Here is a 21,000-nt window from a genome sequence, read left to right as displayed (position 1 = left end):
TTAAGAACTAAACCTTATCAGAAGCTGTGGATTTGCAGCTTAATGAGAATCCTTAACCTTAAATCAATGGCAGATGGTGTGAGCAAGGTGCAGCTGAAACGCTTAGAAATGCTTGATAACTTTCGTGAGAATCTCGGCGAGGGCGTCACATTATTCTGGTGCTTTGTTTGAGAATAAGATGCACAATGCAAAGGGCGGCAATCGTTCTCCTTTCATCATGGAGTTCCAGCGATATCATCTCAGAAGCCTGAGAGACTTTTCACCGTTTCATAAAGCCACAATAAATGATTTCCTTCTTCTTTCGGCGGCACTTATTTCCATAAACCTTGCTTTTGCTTTCCCCCTCTTTCCTCCTCTCCTGCTATAATGGCAGAAAGAGAGCAGAACATATTCAGAGTTCTGTTTTCATTCAGCGTTATTAGAAATTCAATTCTGTACAAATGACTTTGGAATATCGCAGCAGTCGCTTTAGCTGTTCAGCGTGACCCATTTTCGTGTTGCTAGTCATGCTCTGGGTGCTGTACCTGCAGATTCAGCTCAATGGTACAATGCTTTTATTTAAAATGATCCCTGTAATACCATTTCCCACTCTCAATTCCACTCAATGTCTTAATGGTCAAGACAAAGTCAGATATGCGTTTGATCAAGGCTGGCGAAATATGTGAATTCACAGTGGCACTGTGGATGAAAAAAAAGTGTTATTTTAGCATTATTTTTATACACTCTAAAAAAAAAAGCTGGGTTGTTTTAACCCAATTTTGGGTAAAAGGACAAACCCAAATGTTGGATTAATAAATGCAATTTATAAATTTAACCCAACACCTGGGTTTGTCCATATTTGACCCAAAATTGGGTTAAAACAACCCTGCATTTTTTAAGAGTGTGATGATATATTATCAATTAATTTTGAATTATCATTTATTTTCGTATATTTTCAGTTCTAATTTTAATGTTAGTTTTAGTCATTTTATTTGGTTTTGTCTTCTTTTTGTTTATATTTTTTAATTTAGCTTTATTTATTATCAGTTTTAGACATTTTAGTACTTCAGCTTATTTTAATTCTGCTTTATTTCAATGAATAAAATAGTTTTTTAATAGTTGTAGTCTACAACAATCACTGAACACAACATATCTCAAAGGCACTGTAAATCTGCAGAAGCGCTACATATAAGGTCAATAAATAGTATAGCTCATTAACCAGGCTTCAAATGATTGAACAACATTTGTCATTAAATAAAGGCGGATAAAATATTTGCATTTCCGCATTTGACATGCTTTTAACAAAAACTGACTGTGTTTTCAATATCAGTGTTACCATTAATATATTACAAACCCAAATGCAGAAGTTGGGACCCAACATGACCCAACTTTTCTGGATTTGGGGTTGTATATGTAACAATTACTCATACAGAGCTAATCATTCATTTTATTGCACATCTCACATTGTGAGGCGTTCCTGAGCAACTTCAGCCAACTACAGGCGTTTACTTAGCCAAGCTCCACGGTCAATTTTTTACTGGTCCAATCAGCGAACAGAGGGAATGGCTGAAAAACGATGACGTTGATGTTGTGCACTCATAGCATGCGCTAGTTTGAGTCGTCAGCGGTGGGTTATGGCAGATCCAGACTAGCTCTGGGCAGATTCAATAGTTTTAAACTTCAACAGAGTACACGCCTACAAGGAAGTTAACACTTGTCAATGGAGCGAGGCCAGACTCTGTTCAAATGAATTGTACGAGAGTCTGGTGGGACATGGTGTTTACCAGCCAGACAGTGAAAAATGCTTCACTGCCCACTGCCTGTGTCTTGCAGTCATTTTAGGATGGATTTCCCACACTATAAATTATATCCTTACCATCTAAACATCTTCACCTAAACCAAAACATCTCATGCTGTTTTTGTCCATGCCACACTCTATGGTTTGCTCACTGGGCTTTGAAACAATGTGTATAATGAAAAGTGCTATACTAATAAAATCGACTTGACTTCACGTGTTAATTCCAAAGCGTGATTATTTGACTTCAGTGAGCAGTGCATTCGATGTGTGATTTTTTTTCTTCCATGTTTCCTTTCAGCACCTTGAACTTCAAACATGCGTTAAGCATTTGAAAAGTGCTAAACAGGTCCAGGTAACAGTAGCAATCTAAATCTTAAGCGTGAAATTGACGTGTGTGCTCTCCTGTCTTCACAAACAAGGCTTATTAGCGTTGACGTGCTAAATCTGCTGTCACTCCCCTTTTTAATTTCCTGCCTCGCTGCACATCCCACAACAGAAACGGCCCCTAATATGCCTATACTGTTCACAAAGTGACATCAATAGCTGCTTCCGTAAGAAATACAGGAGGTGTATGAGTCGAGAAAACGAGAGACTGCAAAAGTGCTGGTTGAAGACTCAATTTCCTTGCAATTGGATGAATAGTTCTCCAATTAGGGCTCTGCTTTTTCTGAGTTTCTAATATATAAAGTCCCTAAGAATCCCACAACTATCCAGTAAAGAATGAGGCTGAAAGGAGGGAGAAACCTTACCTCCACATTACATCTACAGTAACAGGTAGTCGTTCACTTTGTTCCTGCAGTGATAATGTCAATCAAAGCACAACGGAAGTCATTAGGATCACTCCCTACTATGCTGAGAAGGGCAGCAGAACAACATGTTGAAAGCTTATTAGCTGTGACCTATGTCACCCTGATACCTTATTACATACTAATGAAAAACACCTCAGCCAAATTAGCCTAAAAAATTTCACATGAACAAATCCCAACTGGTCTCCTAAAAACCAGTGGAGTATTATGTGATAATTACACACCAGTTTTACTGGTGCCAACAGGAACAAGATGCCATTAAATCACAGCTACTCAAGGACAATTGCTTTGGAGTGTAAAATGGAAGCCAACAGTAGCCAATGTGGTATAAAAAATAGTACCTGGTTTTCCATTGTAAGCAGTGGTGTACTTTAAAGTTTGTGAGTGTGTATAGACCCCTTTTCAGTTGGTAAACATGGTGACGTTTTTGTGGGCGGAGCATAGGTGGAGGCAGAACGATCTCTCTGGCCGCTAGTTAGCAAGTATTGTTGGCTTGTTTTTTAACAATGACTGGAGAAAATCCGATTTTATCTTAATGTGTAAGGTCACTCAGTGTCCAGGACTGTGATTGTTATTTCCAAAAGTTATTTTTAACGGACGGAACCAGATTGGCCGACCCGTAGCCGCCTACACGCTCACTCAATGCATGGACAATCTGACAGGATCAACGTTACGTTTTTCCGACTTCTACACCTACCTTATAGAGAAACCGATCGCAAAGAGAAACTGAGGGCATATAAATCTTCAGATGCCTATAACTATATGCTGAATGGTCCTGTACAAGACTTGTGTGTATGATCCGCAGTTCTGCCGAGCCAGCGCCGTGACGACGACAATATAAAGAGTGACATTACGGTGCAATTTTAATGATGTGAATATTTTCTAGAAATAAAAATTCCAGGTACAGCATATTCATTTTTCATCAATTCTTGCTCCAAAGAACACAACAAGATGACATTTAATAATAGCAACAATAATTTAAGCTCCTTATTATGTAGCCGAATCTGTGCTGGTTTGTATTGGCCGCCTCCAGTTTTCACTTTGTTTTGCCTCCAGCTAGCGCCGTGACGCAACTGTGACGTCGGCGCAAAAGGGGTCTATATGATACAAATGAATGACGATAGTTTTATCAAATGAAATGGTTTTATCAAATGAAATGGTAAGCTCTGCAATGAAGTTCAAATGTGTGCATGTCCTCATAGAGCACATATTGAGCGCTCATTCGTAGAAACACACAGAACGTTCAGAGTTTATTTCAATAGCAGTCTTTTTGAGCTTTAATATTCATAGACACTTATCAGGCTACATATCGAGATTTGATTCATTGTGTCATTACTTTTGATTTATTCATTCAAAAATGGCCAAATTGCGTGACGTTCCATTTTACAATTGGCTAAGTTACACTTGTTGCTAGATTCCGCGATTCGATCCGGATCAAGGCGGGCGGGGTGAATTTATGTTCTTTCACAAAACGATGTTGTTACGAATCCTCAGACTTTTTTAAAAGAGGGTATACAGAGATCTTTGACATTTCCTAGTGGACATATACGGAAATCCTTGACATTTTGTAGTGGGTTTACGGCGTATACCTGCGTATCACATAGACTACACCACTGATTGTAAGATCAAAATGAACCTATATAAGAAGCAAGAACCTATATAAGAAGCAAAAAGAATTTTTCCTCCATTGCTCTTTGGTGTTTCAGAGCAGAGCAGTTGTAGTCCTGGCATTTACTCCATAGGCAACTGACATTTGACCTTGGTTTCATTACTCATGTATGCGCCCTCAACCTTGCTCTATGTCCAGGCTCTTTAAAGGACACGCTTCAAAGAGTTTGTCTTATACTGTTACTCTTTGATAATCCAAGCTCACAAAGGACGATTGAATATTTCAGAGTTCAAAAATATGGATGGCCTGCTTCCCTTGAGCCAGTCTGAAAGAGTTGGATGCACTCGCGAATGTTCTGCTAAGACACACAGTAACCCCCATTAAACTCAACTTACATCATAGAAACCACAACACATTGAGATAGCCAGCTAGATAACATTATCTTAGCTAAATTTGCAACATTGATGTAAAATTGGTGTAGCGCAGCTGAATTTTCCTGAAATGGAAATTGACTGTTCTGTCAACTGGCCCGAAACTCCCTCTTACTGAACCTGATGTTTCATGATTTTTGTTGGTTTTCTGGGGGAAGGCTGACAGAACTAGGGATTGAGATCTATTAAAAAGTTCAAGATGGTGAAGCACTAGAGTAGTACCTGAAACAATACTTCAGTTCCTTGTGGATTTTCAGCCAACACCCTGAAGAGTGCTGAAAAATGCATGAGGGATAAAAATATATCACACATTGTTCCATCTATGAAAAATTTAGTATGGGGTGGGAACAAACGTATTATTCCAAGCATAACATACAACTAATAAAAGATTGTTAAGTCCCCTGAACCGACTAGGGATTTAACATGTGTTTGCTTTGCTGATAAAAACCAGATTGACTGATGCATTATGGAGGAGCAACATGTGACAGCGGGGGCGATCTCACAAGCTCTGTCTTTACAACAAAAAAACAAAACCGCTTATCTGACAGGGATGCAGCTGGGATTTAGACTAACTAGACAGGTGCAGTATTCTTATAGGCTCTGAATACTTAACATGCACATAATAATGAACTGTCATGGAGATATTATCACAGATATATATATATATATATATTTACCCAGAAAAAGAAAGATTGTTGTGTATACATGGTGATAAACATCTTTAAAGGATAAATCTTTAATAATCTTGAAAATAAATTGGATCTGATTCTATCCAACTTTTGATTGACGGTTGACCTATGCTATATTACTTATTGATTCGTACACAGTATGTTACGGGCTAATTAACTTGGTCATAAGAATGCTTAGCAATAGCAATAAAAAAAGGTTTATCTCATTATTAACATTACGTTTACTGATATCTGTATCAATATTACTTCCTGTTGCCCTATATAAATGGATAAAACATTGCGTCCTGGTCAGATATTAACATTTATGCTCTTAGACATAAGAATAAAGCAGTGAGATGAGCTGTTTCCTTTAAAGTTTTGGTTTTGAGTCTTCGATTTACAAAATTACTTTGATTTTAAAGAATCTCCTGTACATACAATCATTTTCAGTGTGAAATCTGTTTTGTCTTGCTCAATTCAAATTGTCTACCTAGAAGGGTTTGCCAGTCTTCCATCTTAAATGCCATTAAAACACTCTGGGCCCTATCTTGCACCCGGCGCATATGACTTTATACACGCATGTTTCATTCCAATTTTGCACCTGCGCAAAGCAGGCTTTTCCCTCCACAGATGCGCGTCGGTAAACTAGGAAGTGAACTTGCGCTCCCTTGGGCGGGTCGGCACAAAAAGGAGGCGTGTTTCGGCGCAAAAATTCCCTTGTGCTATTTTGCACTTCCAGAAAAAAATTCCGCCACTGACCAGAAAAAAAAAAACACCTATGAACAATGAAGCTGTTTCAGACCAACCCCTTTTAAACTTTTGTTGGGCACAAGAGTAATTTATCCCGCCAGTAAAATAGCAACAGCGCCCAAGACCCGCCCACAAAGTTACTTGCGCTTCGCACTTGATAATTGCATTTCAGATCATTAAAATAGGGCCCTGAAGCTTTAAACATGTAAAAATATATATATATTTAAAAAAATTATATTGAGACTATTTGTGTTTTCATTTGCTGAGGTTTTAGTTCCTGTTAACCTTTGTTTCCATAGCTGACTTGTTTGTTCCCATGACAACTTATTACTTACACCTGTTCCTTGTTATCCTCTTGTATACACAATTGCATAGTGTGCCTTTAACATACAGCAGTTTTTTACACCTACATGTAAGTCTTGTGAAGTATCTGAAAAAGGTGCAAGGCAAAAATAAATATAAATAAATACATAAGGATTTACAGCAGAGTCAACCACACATGTTCTCATTTCAGCACAGCACACTGTGAGCGGGCAATCCACTGTACAGAAACAGCTTCAAGCAACATAACCTTCATGCCCCCAATAAAACAAACCAACAGCCATTCAGCCTGCCAGCAGGAAGTAAATGCCTGAATTTGTAGGTTGATGATGGTACTACAGCTGATGCCCATGGAGGCCTGTGCTGAACTGTTTAGAGATTTGTTATGGCATGTATGGATCAATGTGAGCTTTTTTCATTAAATACATAAAATATCGACATTTTCAAAAGGTTTCTTGTAAATAGTGCTTGAAATGGGGAAAAAAGTGTCAGTGCTCTCTTGTGCACCAGCTGGCATATGCAAAGCATCATAAAAGAGATCATCCGATAAGGTAGACGACTCTGCTTGCTTTCAAGTAATTTGTCGAGATGAGAGGTAAATCCCATAATGCCCTCTAGGTAGTGTTTTGTCATTCCTAGTGATGGGAGAAACTAAGCTTGAAACACCACAAGCTGGTGATACCTGCTGGACAAAAGTGTTTAAATTCAATGAAAACACAGAGACTTCCATGGATTTTTTTTTCCTACTATGGAAGTCAGTGAGGTCCATCAACCGAAATTCTTTACCGAAATTCTTTAAAATATGTTTTAAAAAAATCATATAGCCTTGAATCAACTTGGTCGGGTAAATGAAGAGAGAATTTTCATTTTGAAGTGTTATTCCTTTAACAGAGGGGTGCTCAAGCCTCCTCCTGGGGAGCCACTGTTCTGCAGATTCCAACCCAAATTAAACAAACCAGAACCAGCAAATCAAGGTATTACTTGGCATACTAGAAAACTAGGCAGGTTGTAGCTAATTTCTGCAGGGACCGAGTTTAGACACCCCATAATGTGTTATTCATAATGTATGAATACTTCTATGAGTCATTTACTGGTACATTACATTTAATTGCACTTAATACATTTACTGTATGTTAAAGGAGGGGGACATTTGGATGAAATTAGGCTATTTATTTAACTTCCCATTTTTTTTTCTTCATGCATATCTTGTTTAATGCATTTTTCAACCCCCTAAAAAAACCTGCTGATGATATACAATCAAGCATACATCAAGCATGCATGCAAAAGGGACCTGAGATAAAATGCCACGGTACATGATGAAAATCACCAGAATTCATTCTAAACGAACTAATTAATGTATTAATACTGATAACAAGGCCTTTCCTAATCCGACAGATGCTTACTGGACTCCTCCTGCAGGTAGACATATCATTAAGATCCACAATGTAGCCATTTAGCGGACTGATCTCTCACTGCTCATTCTCACTCCCGGTTTGAGATACATCAGAGTGCAGAGCATTGATACATTGATGCATAATAAAATGAGGTCAATTGGCTTAATCTTGCATGTAGAGTGGGTCAAATCCTGTGGTCCTTCATTTTATCTCTCATATCTTCACATTCTGTGTTGCTCTCACCACCATCAATATCCATGAGCACTTCAAAAAAAAAAAAAAATCCATGCCCTGGTCTGACTATAAATACACAGTGTGCCACCAGTGGAGCATCACGCTTGGTTAGTCCTGCCATCTGTCAGGAAGGAGCAGGCAGTGCAGAACGCAGGCCAGGCAAACCACCAGGAGCAGGGCCTGGTCACGAGAGAGCCGCATGGCTAGGCCTTGTCCCTCGGCCCTGCTTTTGGATCGTTCAAACTCACAGGCATAAGGACAGAGATGCCATCTTTAGACCATCACTGGTTGCTGTTGGCTGTTAGCCTCTGAGGTCTTAGGTCCCTTAAAACCAGCCTGATATTAATGTGGGGCACAGATGAGAGTACTGTAATAATGGACTGCCAAGCTTTTGGCAATGCTGGTATAATGAGTCCATCATGAACCATGATGGTATTTCCAGCCCGTTCTAATCCCAAGGCATCATATACTGACGCTTTTGATATTTCGTCTACATCCAACGCACATGGCACCCTTAAGCGTCAATATGAGACGCAGATATATATGGGGCCAGAAGGCGCCTCCTAGTGGTCTAGCCCTAACCCTACCCCAGACCTAAACCTACCTATAACCAAACAAAGCTCTATGCGTGTTATATTGACGCTAAAGGGTGCCATGTGCGTTGGATTTAGACGAAATTTCAAAAGTGTCACTATACTGTATGACGCCCTAGGATGAGAATGTGTTGCATGTAGAACAGTTTCACTTCCATTTAAAAAGTTAGATAGCTAGATAAAATAATGCAAATGAGATCTCATGAATGTCTCATCTGTTTCTGCTAGTCAGCAATGAGATTAAATGATTGAATAGTTATCATTTACTCACTCTAATGTTGTTCCAAGTTATTTTGAGAAATGTCTGGGTCCAAACAAGATCAAACAACAATCTTTGTTCCAGGTTTGAAACAACTTGAGGGTAAGCAGTAATACCAAGTTCAGACTGCACGATTTTCAAAGTAGTCCGGTCGCTGTTCTTTTCACACTGCATGACCATCTTGCCCAGCATTCAGTTGCTGCACGCAAACTAACAAACACACGTGAGATGTGACAAGGAAACAACACAACACCACACGTGCAAGGCCAGAGTTTTCACGTGAGACTTTTTTCTTTTTCGACCCGGTTGTGGTACAGCTCAGATGAAACGTCAAATAAACACGGGTGCTCCTGCCAAATTTCTACTAATTTACTTCCATTTCTTGTGTCCAAATAGACAGAGAAGAAGCCTTTTTTTCTGAAACAATGCCATGCATGTTGATATGTGATCTATAACTCCTCCCCGAACTCCCCGCTGCTCTGTATCTTGCTCTCTCATTGGCTGTCGGTAATCGCCGATGTATTTTTCAGTCAGGACACTTTTCACACAGCAGGATTTTGAATCGCCGACAGGTCCAGATATTTAGCATGCCAAATATCTCATGGGCGTCGGCAATTCGTCCGCGATTCTCTCAGATCGCGTCTTTGCTCATTCACACTGTGTGATTGTCACTTGCGTGAACGAGCGCCGATTTGCCTGTGATTTCGGGCATTTGTCCGCGATTTCTCAAAACCACTCTGCGAGCCAAAATCGTGGCTAAAATTTCGGCATAAATTGTCATTGTTGTACTGTATCTCCATACTCTCCAACTTTATAAATATGTTCTCAGAGGCAAAAGATCCAACTAACATAATTCCAGAAAAACATCTGATGGTAAAAAGTCAACCTGATCTCACTGGAATTGGTACGAATTTTACGAGGTGGCTAATTCGTAACAATTCATACGACCTCACTCGTACGAATTAGTACGATTTGTGCAAAATCGTGCATATTTTACAAATTGGCCAATTCGTATGAATTCGTACGAATGACCTACCCCTGACCCAACCCCTAAACCCAACCATCATGTGGGTTTAGACAAATCTTACGAATTCGTACAGTGAGGTCGTATGAATTAGTACGAATTAGTCACTTTTTAATCACTCGTACGAATTCGTACGAACTGGTCGTGAAAGTTCACTGTGTAATAGCAAATTGTGACAGTTTATTATAGTAGACAATTTGTGTATGTCTTGCTTCACTTCATTAGAGTTATGTTATTATATTTTACGTTGCTTTTGTTTATAGAAACACACCAGTTGGCTTGTATCTATATTTTATTTACCCACAGAAGCTAGTTGGCGCCTGGATTTTGGACCCTGCATGTGTCTACTGCAGAGTGCCAGAAAATATCTCATTAATGTCTTTACTTGGAAGTCTGCAATCAAAAGTAAGTAAACAAATAAATATCATTAACTACAACATTTCTCAACAAATTCTTCAAGGCTGAAATATCTGAGCTACTCTCTGCGATCTGCATTAATTGTATAGCTGTATGTATACTCATACAATAAGTCTCTTTTATTTCTCCTAAGGAATTTCCAAGACAAAGTTGATACTTCCATGAAGCATAAATTAAAGAAATAAAATGTTCCAGGGAAATAAAAAAACCTTCCATCTTCATAACCATTGGAATTAACTGTTTCAATTTCCATTTCATTGTAACAATTCCAAATGAAAGAGCTATCACATATTCAATTCCGAAAGAATAAGCTGACCAATTCCTCCATGAGTTCCTTCTCCATCAACAACAACATCAGCCACGGACTCCACCCTAAATTAACTCTGTGCATAAATATGCAAATATCACTGCTTATTTTGGTCTCGCCTGCCTAATTACTTCTTCTGTGAATATTGAGTAAGATCATAGCCACGGCAAATTTACTGATAACTCAGGCATTAGGAGCAGGCATAGCAGGAGTGGCCTAAAACAGCTTAATGAAGTGCTCTTGCCAAAGGGCCCCATCGCACTCTGTTTATCTCCCCCCGACCTCATCGCTCACACTTCTGTTATCAGGAGTGTTTACACTGGCGCTTCGCTCACAGGCTGATTAATTAACCATCGCCTCTATCCCGCCACACAAGTCACATTGGGAAGAGTTTCACAGAGTGAAAGTGCAGTCCAACTCCTCCCTCCCTTTAAATAGCAAATTGATGGATGCAGTCTGTTCTTTTGCTGACTCCATTTCTTAAGTCACCAGCACTTTTTTCTCCACGCTATGATGCTAGACAATCTTTCCTGATGACATCTAAATTGCAAGCATGGTTGAATAAACGGTGCCACATATCAATGTTACCCTTGCCCGCATGGAAGAGGGACGTCGCTTTTGCAGATCATTCCCATCAATATCCCACTGTTTTTCTATCTTTTATATAGAGTTACCAGAATATTTTTAGCATAACCTTTCTTTGCTATCAGATTTGCTATGAAAAATATGTAGCATTTGCTATATTTTGAACCGCATCCAGTGCTGAATGGCAAGGTGTTATAATATCTATTTATTGATACACTGACATAGTGAGTGATGTATATACACTGCCGTTCAAAAGTTTGGGCTCAGTCATATTTTCTTTTTTTAAAAGAAATTAATACTTTTATTTGGCAAGAATGTATTAAATACATCAAATATAAGAGTAAAAAATATTGTTGGTTTAACTTAAAAAAAATGAAGTAAACTGGTTGCCTTAAAATTTTAAGTTCATTGAAATGGACATATTGAGTTAATACAAAGAAGGAGATTGATTTAATCATCAGAGACTCAAAATATTATGTTATCTGATCTACATCAATTATTTAAGTTGATTTGACAAAAGAAAAACTGTTGTGATTACAAATCATGAAAATATTTTTACAGTACGGTAAAAGTAAAAACAGTAACAGTGAAAACATTTACAGTAAATTCAACTGTACTTCGACTCTGCACGATTTCAGACGCAGGGAAAGAAAGATGTTTGGATTGCACACTGGATTCAAGTCCAATTCTGTTATAACTGCTATAAAATGAAGCAAATATTTCTCTGTAGAAAATATACAAACAGGAACATCCTCATGAGCATTGTCCTTAAATCCCACAATCATATCTATGATTATGCCTCAAGACATTGTAGGCTTAATGGTTAGGGTTGAAATAATAAAGTTACGATGAATCATCTTTGCAAATGGACAAACTCCAGAATAAAGTCTTGAAATCAAAAGGTCACCTAAATATCACCTTATTCAATGTTTTTTGACTTCTGCTCAACAAAAAAAAAAGAAAAATCTACAAAGCATTATAGGCGCTTCAGAATATCTTTGGCTATTATGCTCCCTTTCGTTCCGTGTTGCTGTCAGACTAGTTTGTAATTTTATATTTTATCTGTATAAAAGCATTGAATACCAAACAGGTCTCACTAACAGCTATTTCCAAAAGCTATTGCATATAAGTGCACTTCTAGGGCCAGCAAAGTGATATCTGATGTCATGTTCCTCTAGTCAGACTTTTAATGGAATCATTCCTGTGGAGAAAGACCACTCAGGACAAACTACTGCATACAGACAAGCACATAAGAGCACTAAAATCTAAGCAGTTTTATCCGCTTGTAATGTCCCTTGACATAACCATCTCAAGTTCAGAAAAGTTCATATTGAAAGTCTTTTAATCATTTTACTTGACCAACCAGAGGCGATGCAGGCTACTATCATTTTAAGATTCGAGTTTTTACCCCGAAAAATGAACATTCTGTTATCATTTACTCACCTTCATGTCATTCCATTTATGATTTTCTTTCTTCTGTGGAACTAAAGAAGAAGAAAAAAAAAATCAAAATATGAGTAAATCATTTCATTTTCTTTTTTTTTTACCCTCTAAAAAAAATGTGAAATTGCTCAAAACCTTAATATGAAAACATGCTGCATTTCTTTCCTTTTTTTCTTTTTCTTTTTATAAAATTATGTTCACAACAAACTTCCCATGGCAAGCAGGGCAGACCTAAATATTGAAAAGTCCTAAAGCCCAAGACTGACATCTAGTGGTTTATGTTGATGATACCGCACAATCGAGCTTTAACTGCCCTGCATTATGCAATGTGGGGAAATCAATCATGCCTATTTCTGCTACCACCCATAATCCTGCTGGGTACCTCATTAAGCATCTCCTGGGTGGAAGCACATAATAGAGACATCCTAATTCAACACAGAAGCACCACTGGCTCGTTTTATCACCGCACATCACCTTCCACTGCTGCTTCTGAGTGCTTATACACCCCCATCCCTCCTGCCAGCCTTTCATCTCAATACATGGTCCCAACGTCATACCTGAAACAGAGAGAGAATAATAATAAAAAAGAACAGAGGTGGGAAGGAAATAAGAAGAACCAAAAAGTGTTGGTGGGAGGGGGAGGGGTGTTGACTGACCGAGGAACAGAAAAGAGGGAGAAATAGATAGATGGAGACAGACATGGCAAGTCTTGTCCTTGGGAGATGATCTTTGATGGCTATCCCGAGGTGTTGGCAGAGGATGAGAGAGAACACCAGTGAGTTTTCCCTGTCTTATACTTTTGGAAATGTTCAGCCTGCTGGCTTCAGGAAACAAGATTGTTGGAATCAAGTTGGCTTAGACCTGCAAAAGCCATTCGTGTCTATCCATCTACTGTATATATATATATATATATATATATATATATATATATACTGTCTGTCTGAGGAACCATTGTTTCAATTTAACAGCAATTATTGACAAGTACATTATCAATGTTTAATGCAATAATCCAACTTTAATGCCATTTTGCTAGAGATTGAATCTTCTTTCCAACAATGAATTTTTGGTTGAAACAAAGGTCCCTGATTGATTGATTGATAAATAAATAAAGATATAATAGATAGACCACTAGAGGGGAATCACATTATGAAATAAATGTTTTTCTCCAAAACACGCTGGCCATAATTGTTGGCACCCCTAGAATTTTTTATGAGAAAAATATCTCTGAAGTACATTCCCATTAATATTTACCCTTTTTTAGCGCACCAGGGTGACTAGGAACATGAAATTGTCCAGTCATGACTTCTTGTTTCACAGGAGATTAGTGAGGAAACACAAAGGCCAAATTCCCTTAATCATCCATCACAATGAATAAAACCAAAGAACCTGGTTCTGATTGTTGAGCTTCACAAAATACAAAGTGGCTGTAAGAATAGCTAAAGAACTGAAAATCCCCATTTTGACCATCAGGGCAATAATTAAGAAATCATAATCACCTAAAGATGTTAGGAATCTGCCAGGAAGAGGACGTGTGTCTATATTGCCTTAATGGACGGTGAGGATGAAAGTTTGAGTGGCCAAAGACTCTCCAAGGATCACAGATGGAGAATTGCAGAGATTAGACGAGTCTTGGGGTCAGAAAACCTAAAAAAAAAAAAAATGATCAAACAACCTCTACATCACCACATGTTGTTTGGGAGGGCTTCAAGAAAAATCCTCCTCGCTCCTCCAAAAACAAAATCCAGCATATATTCAGTGGTCAGACACGACTGGATCTTCAAACGGTGCAGGGTTCTGTGGTCAGATGAGACTAAAAAAAGGGCTTTTTGGCAGCAAACACACTAGATGTGTTTGGTGCAAACAGGAATGAAGAGTACCCCATGCCTACGGTTAAATATGCTGCCGGACCTTATATGTTGTGGGCCTATTTATTTGCTGGAGGTCCTGGACATCTTGTTCATATACATGGTATTATGGATTCTATCAAATACAAAGAGATAAAAAAATCAAAACCTGACGGCTTCTGCTAGAAATCTTATAATGGGCCGTGGTTGGATCTTCCATCAGGACAACGGTCCAAAACAAACATCAAAATCAACACAAAAATGTGTAACTGAGCACAAAATGAAGCTTCTGCCATGACCGTCCCAGTTCCCTGACCTGATGAGTGGAGTGAACTGAAGAGAAGAAGCACCAAAATGAACTTGTGAATCTGAAGGATCTGGAGAGAATCTGTATGGGGGAATGGTCTCTGATCTCAGGTCAGGTGTTCTCCAAACTCATCAGGCATTATAGGAGAAGACTCAGATCTGTTATCTTGGCAAAAGAAGGTTGCAAAAAGTATTTAATAACAGGGTGACAATAATTATGTCCAGTGTTTTTTGGAGAAAAACATTTATTTCATAATGTGATTTATCCCCACTTTCAATTCTTTTACTTCAATGAAAGGTTGGTTTTTTGTGAATTTTTTGAATGAAAGATCAAAAGGATAAACAATGCAGATTTATTTTTTACAGCCAGTTTTAATCATATTTACCAGGGGTGCCATGATGATGATGCATTCAATGCAAGAACAAAAGTTCTTTGGAGATACACAGCAGAGCTGAGAAGTTGTGTTTGACAATACAATTGTCTTTAAAATTTTTGCAATTTAATGCAAAAAATGGGAGCAAAGTTCTTTTCTTGAAATAAAATTTACTTGAAATTAATTGGTTCCTTGTATTTTTACATTTTCAACTTTGTTTTTGTCTTTACAGGTATCGAATGATCATTTAAATGCTATTATACATTTATAACTATGTAATAGGTACTTTAAACATCAAGCACCGTCTCAACCATTTGGTAGAAGCCTACATTTAAAAAAAAAAACTGATTTATTTTTAAAAAAAATTATTTAGTTTTATTAATTGTGTTATTAGTGCCCCAATAACTCAAAAAATGCAAACAAGTAATTGTTACATTGTTTTTGTCTCGGAGTGAACAAAGAGTTAAGACTATTTCACTTTTGTGAAGATCATTGCATTGTATTCATCGATGACCAGACCAATGACCCCATGCTTGTGGTTATGTTATTGTGTGTTCAAGGGTGTTATTTTCACGAGTGCCTGAACAGAAAAGCTCCAATCATCACACACTGATTTAGAGTGACCCTAGATTGCTCCTTTGAAGGAAATGGCTTGTAAGTAGGAGGGCTGCAATTTTGCTTAAGTGACAGCATAGTTGAGAGGGGACCACTAAAAATCCATCAGCATGTCACACAACTGGTATATTCTACTCTCATCTTATAACATGCATCACTTGCCTAACGTATCATTTGGGACAAGAAGTATGGAATATTTTGCATCTCATCTGCACCCTACAGTAAATCACAGCATTATACAATCAATAATGTCATGTAAAGTTTTTATCATTTAGGGGTTGTAAGAGAACAAGTCACAGTAGTCTTTGTCTCTCTCGGGATCAGGAGCATTATAAGTCTCTTAAGAGAAAGATTTGCCAGGGGTCATACTGTGTTGTTTGTCTTATGCACAATAAAATCAGATGAAAACTGTGCCAGTTTTCCAGAGCAGTACTGAAACATTTTAAATAACATGGGTCAATGTCTCCCTCTTGTGGCAGAAGTACAAAGTGCATACATCTTCACATGTGATATGGTACTATTAAAGTGTAACATATACCTAAAGGAAAAAAACAACAACAACAAAAAAAACTGTGAGCCAGTAATAATCTTGTAATAATAAGGAAAAATTAGACTTAAAGACTTAAAAACACAGTCTATATGGACTCTCACAAAAAAAACCTATAGAGTGTATGTGTATGTGTATGCATTTGGAATTTAACACACAGGTCTAGGCTAGACCTAATGTTTAGGCCTAATGTCTGTGGCCCTCTTGTAGGCTATGAGTAAGTAGCATTTTCTTTAACTTGGTGTTTAACATGGTGCCATAATATACCTCATTTAAATAAATCCCTCATTTGATTGCAAATGGGGGAAATGACTCACGAAACGCTTGCACACGCTAATATAATCTTCAACAATTTTCACAACATGGTGCCTTAATCAGATTGGGTCTGTTCTCATAAGGTTTCAAGACTCAGCATCATTTTCAGAGACAATAATATTCACCCTATTTTCATATCATGAGGAGACTGTCATGATCTCATTACTCATGGGGGGGGGGGGGGGGGGGTGGCGGTCTATACTGTTTATTTGATTCAAATAACGCCAATTAGGGTATTGTAAGGTATCTGACAAAAAAAGAAATCAACTTGGCTCTTGAGAGACGCTTTGGCTGTCGAAGGACAATATGGCTATAGCACAAATGTAGGCTATACAATATAGCCCTAAAAAATGTTTGTAATACGAATAAATAGAATACAATGTGAAGTCTAGCCTAATAGTAATAGTGTAATTGATAATGTAAAAAAAAAATTGTACCAGTAGATAACATAAAGCATAATATAATACCAGCCCCAATACCCACAACATAGTGTTGGCCCAGATCCAGTCCGCATATGGAGCGCATGGAATCCACATGTACCAGATTTTGCCCAGATCTGGGCCGAAACTATGTTGCTGTCTAAAGTATAGGCTATTTACACTATAAGTTCTCTTCACACTATAAGTTCAATCTTCAATTGTGCACACATCCTTTATAAACATGCAAATGTGAAGTTAAATCCTTCGAGGTGCACTCAGTCGTTTTTCGCTACTTAAAAAAATAAAGTTTCACATAGGCTATAAAGAAATGATTGCACATTGTTGAACTATCATTATAATAATGGACACTTGAAAGTGAATTGAAGGTGAATCATCAGTCTTAGTCGCCCCCTCATGGCTGCCGCAATGCTGACATCATGTATGTATTTATTTATTTATGTACAGTAATGGACAAAATTGATGCTCTGCCTATGGTAAAAATATATGATATATTTAAATGGTAATACAAATACAGATTTTGTAAGTATATTGCATAGTTGTGCTTGGACTGGAGTTGGTTTCTGTGGTAATTCAATAAACCATGCCAAATTGTGAAAAGCAAGAAAATATTTATTACTGATTATGTTGTAGTCATTGTATGCTTTTTCCTGTGAGCTTTTCAATTTTCTAGTAAGAAAAAAAAACCTGTAGCTGTAATGTGACTTTTTTTCTTCTTTTTTTGCCAAATTCTTTTGTCAGATAAATACATAACCACGTTTAGTGTTTTGTTCTACCATCATATTGATTTTTTTATATAAAATATTGTCATTAAAAACAAATATCCCCTCCAAACATCATTTTGGCCACTACTGTAAAGCTTTCATACACTGCACAAGGTGCTTTACACAACATGAACATACTTTAAAAGAAAATTTGAACAAGCAAACCAAACAATATGAGTGCACCTTTCAACAGCTGCTATTCAAACGCATTCTCATCTTAGGGCGTCATCCAACCCAACGCACATGGCACCCTTTAGCGTCAATATAACACGCTTCGGTTATGGGTAGGTTTAGGTATGGGGTAGGGTTAGACCACTAGGAGGCGCCTTCCGGCCCACATGTATCTCCGTCTCATATTGACGCTATTTGTTTTTTGAGACCAAAGGGAACCCAAAAAAGTGACAGCTTGCATATATGCTTTTATAAATCTACAACAGAATGGGACAAAAAGTTTGTAGACTATTTTCAAATGAAAGCACATCTAATGTCAGTGACCTACTCCTCTGTCACTATCACTTAATGTTCATAAACATGTAAAATCTGTGCCTTTTCAGTTCCCTCATTTAACCCCTGGGGGACTCTAAGAAAAGAGCTCCTCAAGTTGAATCCTTTTGATTTCCCTGCATGTTGAGAGTTGGCCCGTAACCCATCAGCCCGCGGCCAGTCAGAGGGTCCGGTGCCATTTCGCCATTGTTCAGTGGCCAACCGCAGTGTCCATCCCCTAGCCTTTTTGCCCGCTAGTCTTCGCTTTGGCTGACTATATTTAGTCGATTATGAATATGCAATAGTGCTGAGAGTAATGTGGCCAGACACGCCACTGTCCGGCCCAATAATGTCAAAGTCATTAGCAGCAGGAAACAGGATCCACATGCGGGGGGATAGGGCCTTCAAAAAAATGTGGCCTGTCCACTCCGCTGCCTGTCTCATATGGATGTAGAACAATGACCAGAGCTAGCGATATGCACCGCAAACTGACCTACATATAAAACATCCACCACATTCGCACACACGCATTGCCGTCCAAGAGAATCATGGGAGAAATGCAGTAGATCTGTCGGGATGGATGCAGAATCATGCTCAAGGTCTTGTGGTCCTTCCCTGAGATTATTAATCTATATAACTGTCAACATATAATGCCATAACACAATTAAGATCTCATTTACCATTTATCCTCATGAGAATCTTTCAGTATGTCCAGCATGATTTTAAGCATGTTAGCATGGCAACCGCAAAATATTACAAGTTATGCTCCGAACAATTAAAACAGTTGGCCTCATCCTAGTTAAAGGGATAGTTAACTAAAAAAATATATATATATATATATATATTGTGTGAGCTTTAGGCAGGGGTGGTAAAAGTACTCAAAAGTTGTACTTGAGTAAAAGTATATATACCTAAATAAAATATTACTCCAGTAAAAGTAGAAAGTCCTCCATTCAAACATCACTTGAGTAAAAGTACAAAAGTATCCGATTTAAAAAGTACTTAAGTACCGAAAGTAAAAGTAAATATTCCAATGAACTGTAAATATGAATAATTATGCAGATCAATTATTTTGGGGATGATATGCAATTATTTAATTGAACAAATGATGAGATTACATACTGCAATTAAGAATTTGTTAGATTTGCAATCATAAGAGACAATAACAGGAGATTTAAAGGCTGTTAAATATTTCTATGTTCTAGATCACAGTTACATTTTACTGTTTAGAAGATTGATCTCCTTTAAATCACCTTAATACATGCTTTACAAGCCATGAATAGCCTACTCACTACTCACTGAGCTCACACAAATAGTTAACTGACCACTACTAAATGCTTTATACCTGTATTTACTACATTTACTTACACTTTCTAAGTGATCTTATGAATGACTGACAACTCTTAAATAACTGGTTTGTAAATAATGCTATAGGCCTACTTCATTTCAGGGGTGGGCGATATGGCAAAAATATATCACGATTTTTTTTTAGGAAAATCACGATCACGATTTTTTATCACGATTATTTTTCAAGTTGGTTTTACTATTTTGCAAGTGGCTGTTCATTACAGCCAAACTAATGTCCCTATGTTAAAAACAAAGACTTAGGTAACAAAAGAAAAAAAAAGAAAGGCATACATTTAGGCCAGTGGCGAAGATAAAAATCTTTGTTATTATTTTCTTTGTTATTAAAAAAATAAGACAAGATAAACATTAAACAAATTAATATTCAAATTAAATAAACAGTGCTTTATTTTTTCAGATGTATTTATCAGTAGCATTGAAGTTATTAAATGAACAGATATGAAATTAAAACACTACAAAGACTTCACTGTAAAAATTATTGATTTTTATTAAAGCTACTATTAAAGTTCTCAGTGAGTGATTTTCTCCTTGTGTTTTTTTTTTTTATTAACACTAAAGGTATAGTTCCCTCAAAAATGAAAATTGTCTTAATTTACTCTCTCAAGATGCTTTAAACCCAAATAAGTTGCTTTGTTCTGTTGAAAATAAAAGTTATTTTGAATAATGTGGGTCACAGAACAGTTGCTGGTCCCCAGTGTTTAGTTTTTTTCTCTCTCCTGGACGTTAATGGGGACCAGCAACTGTTCACCACATTCAAAAAAAAATCTTCTTTTGTGTTTAGCACAAGAAAGAAATTAATACAGGTTTGAAACAACATTAGAGTGAGTAAATAATGACAAATTTATGTTTTTTTTTTTTTTGTGAACTATTTACCACTGTCGCTTTTAGACCAGCACGCGACGCGTTTAATGTAGACGCATATTACACCAGATTTTCTCTCAAATGTTTGCTTTCGACAAAGCCAATTCTGTTTAAGTAAACGCTGTGTGTATTTAACAGTATTAGCATAACAAGACTCGAAAGATAACTTAGTCCAGTATTCAGGCGCTGTTTGACAGGCTTCTGGTGCCTGTGAGCGTCGAGTATACGCTCAGGAAAGCGCACGTTAGAACAACGCATCATCACGTGAATTAAATGTTTAACCGGCAAGGCTTATGCAAATAATCAACTTTGGTGAATTGCAGTGTCCCGTACCTATTCATTCACGTGTGATGTGTAGGCTACGTCGCGTTGTACAGATAGAATGCACTGTAACACTGCCGTGGCAGGCAAAGAAGACATTTCAGCCGATACGAATCTCCAAACTTCAGTGAATTCAAACATATCCTTGAG

At 37.6% G+C, this 21,000-nt stretch overlaps 1 long non-coding RNA gene across 1 annotated transcript in view; it reads right to left on the bottom strand.

Annotated features, from left to right (window-relative positions):
• Positions 1 to 21,000, bottom strand: part of LOC148981479 (uncharacterized) — a 74,382-nt gene that overhangs the window by 51,389 nt on the left and 1,993 nt on the right. The window contains exons 2-4 of the long non-coding RNA XR_016168572.1: positions 14,115 to 14,262; positions 13,093 to 13,175; positions 12,619 to 12,659 (exon numbers count right to left, since the gene is read on the bottom strand). This is a non-coding gene — a long non-coding RNA (uncharacterized LOC148981479). The remainder of the gene's footprint in view (positions 1 to 12,618; positions 12,660 to 13,092; positions 13,176 to 14,114; positions 14,263 to 21,000) is intronic.

Source organism: Pimephales promelas, chromosome 5, assembly GCF_988280905.1.
Source record: "Pimephales promelas chromosome 5, fPimPro1.hap1.1, whole genome shotgun sequence".
NCBI classification, from domain to species: domain Eukaryota; kingdom Metazoa; phylum Chordata; class Actinopteri; order Cypriniformes; family Leuciscidae; genus Pimephales; species Pimephales promelas.
The sequence above is the reverse complement of the archived record's forward strand: the minus strand, read 5'-3'. Positions and strand labels throughout refer to the sequence as shown.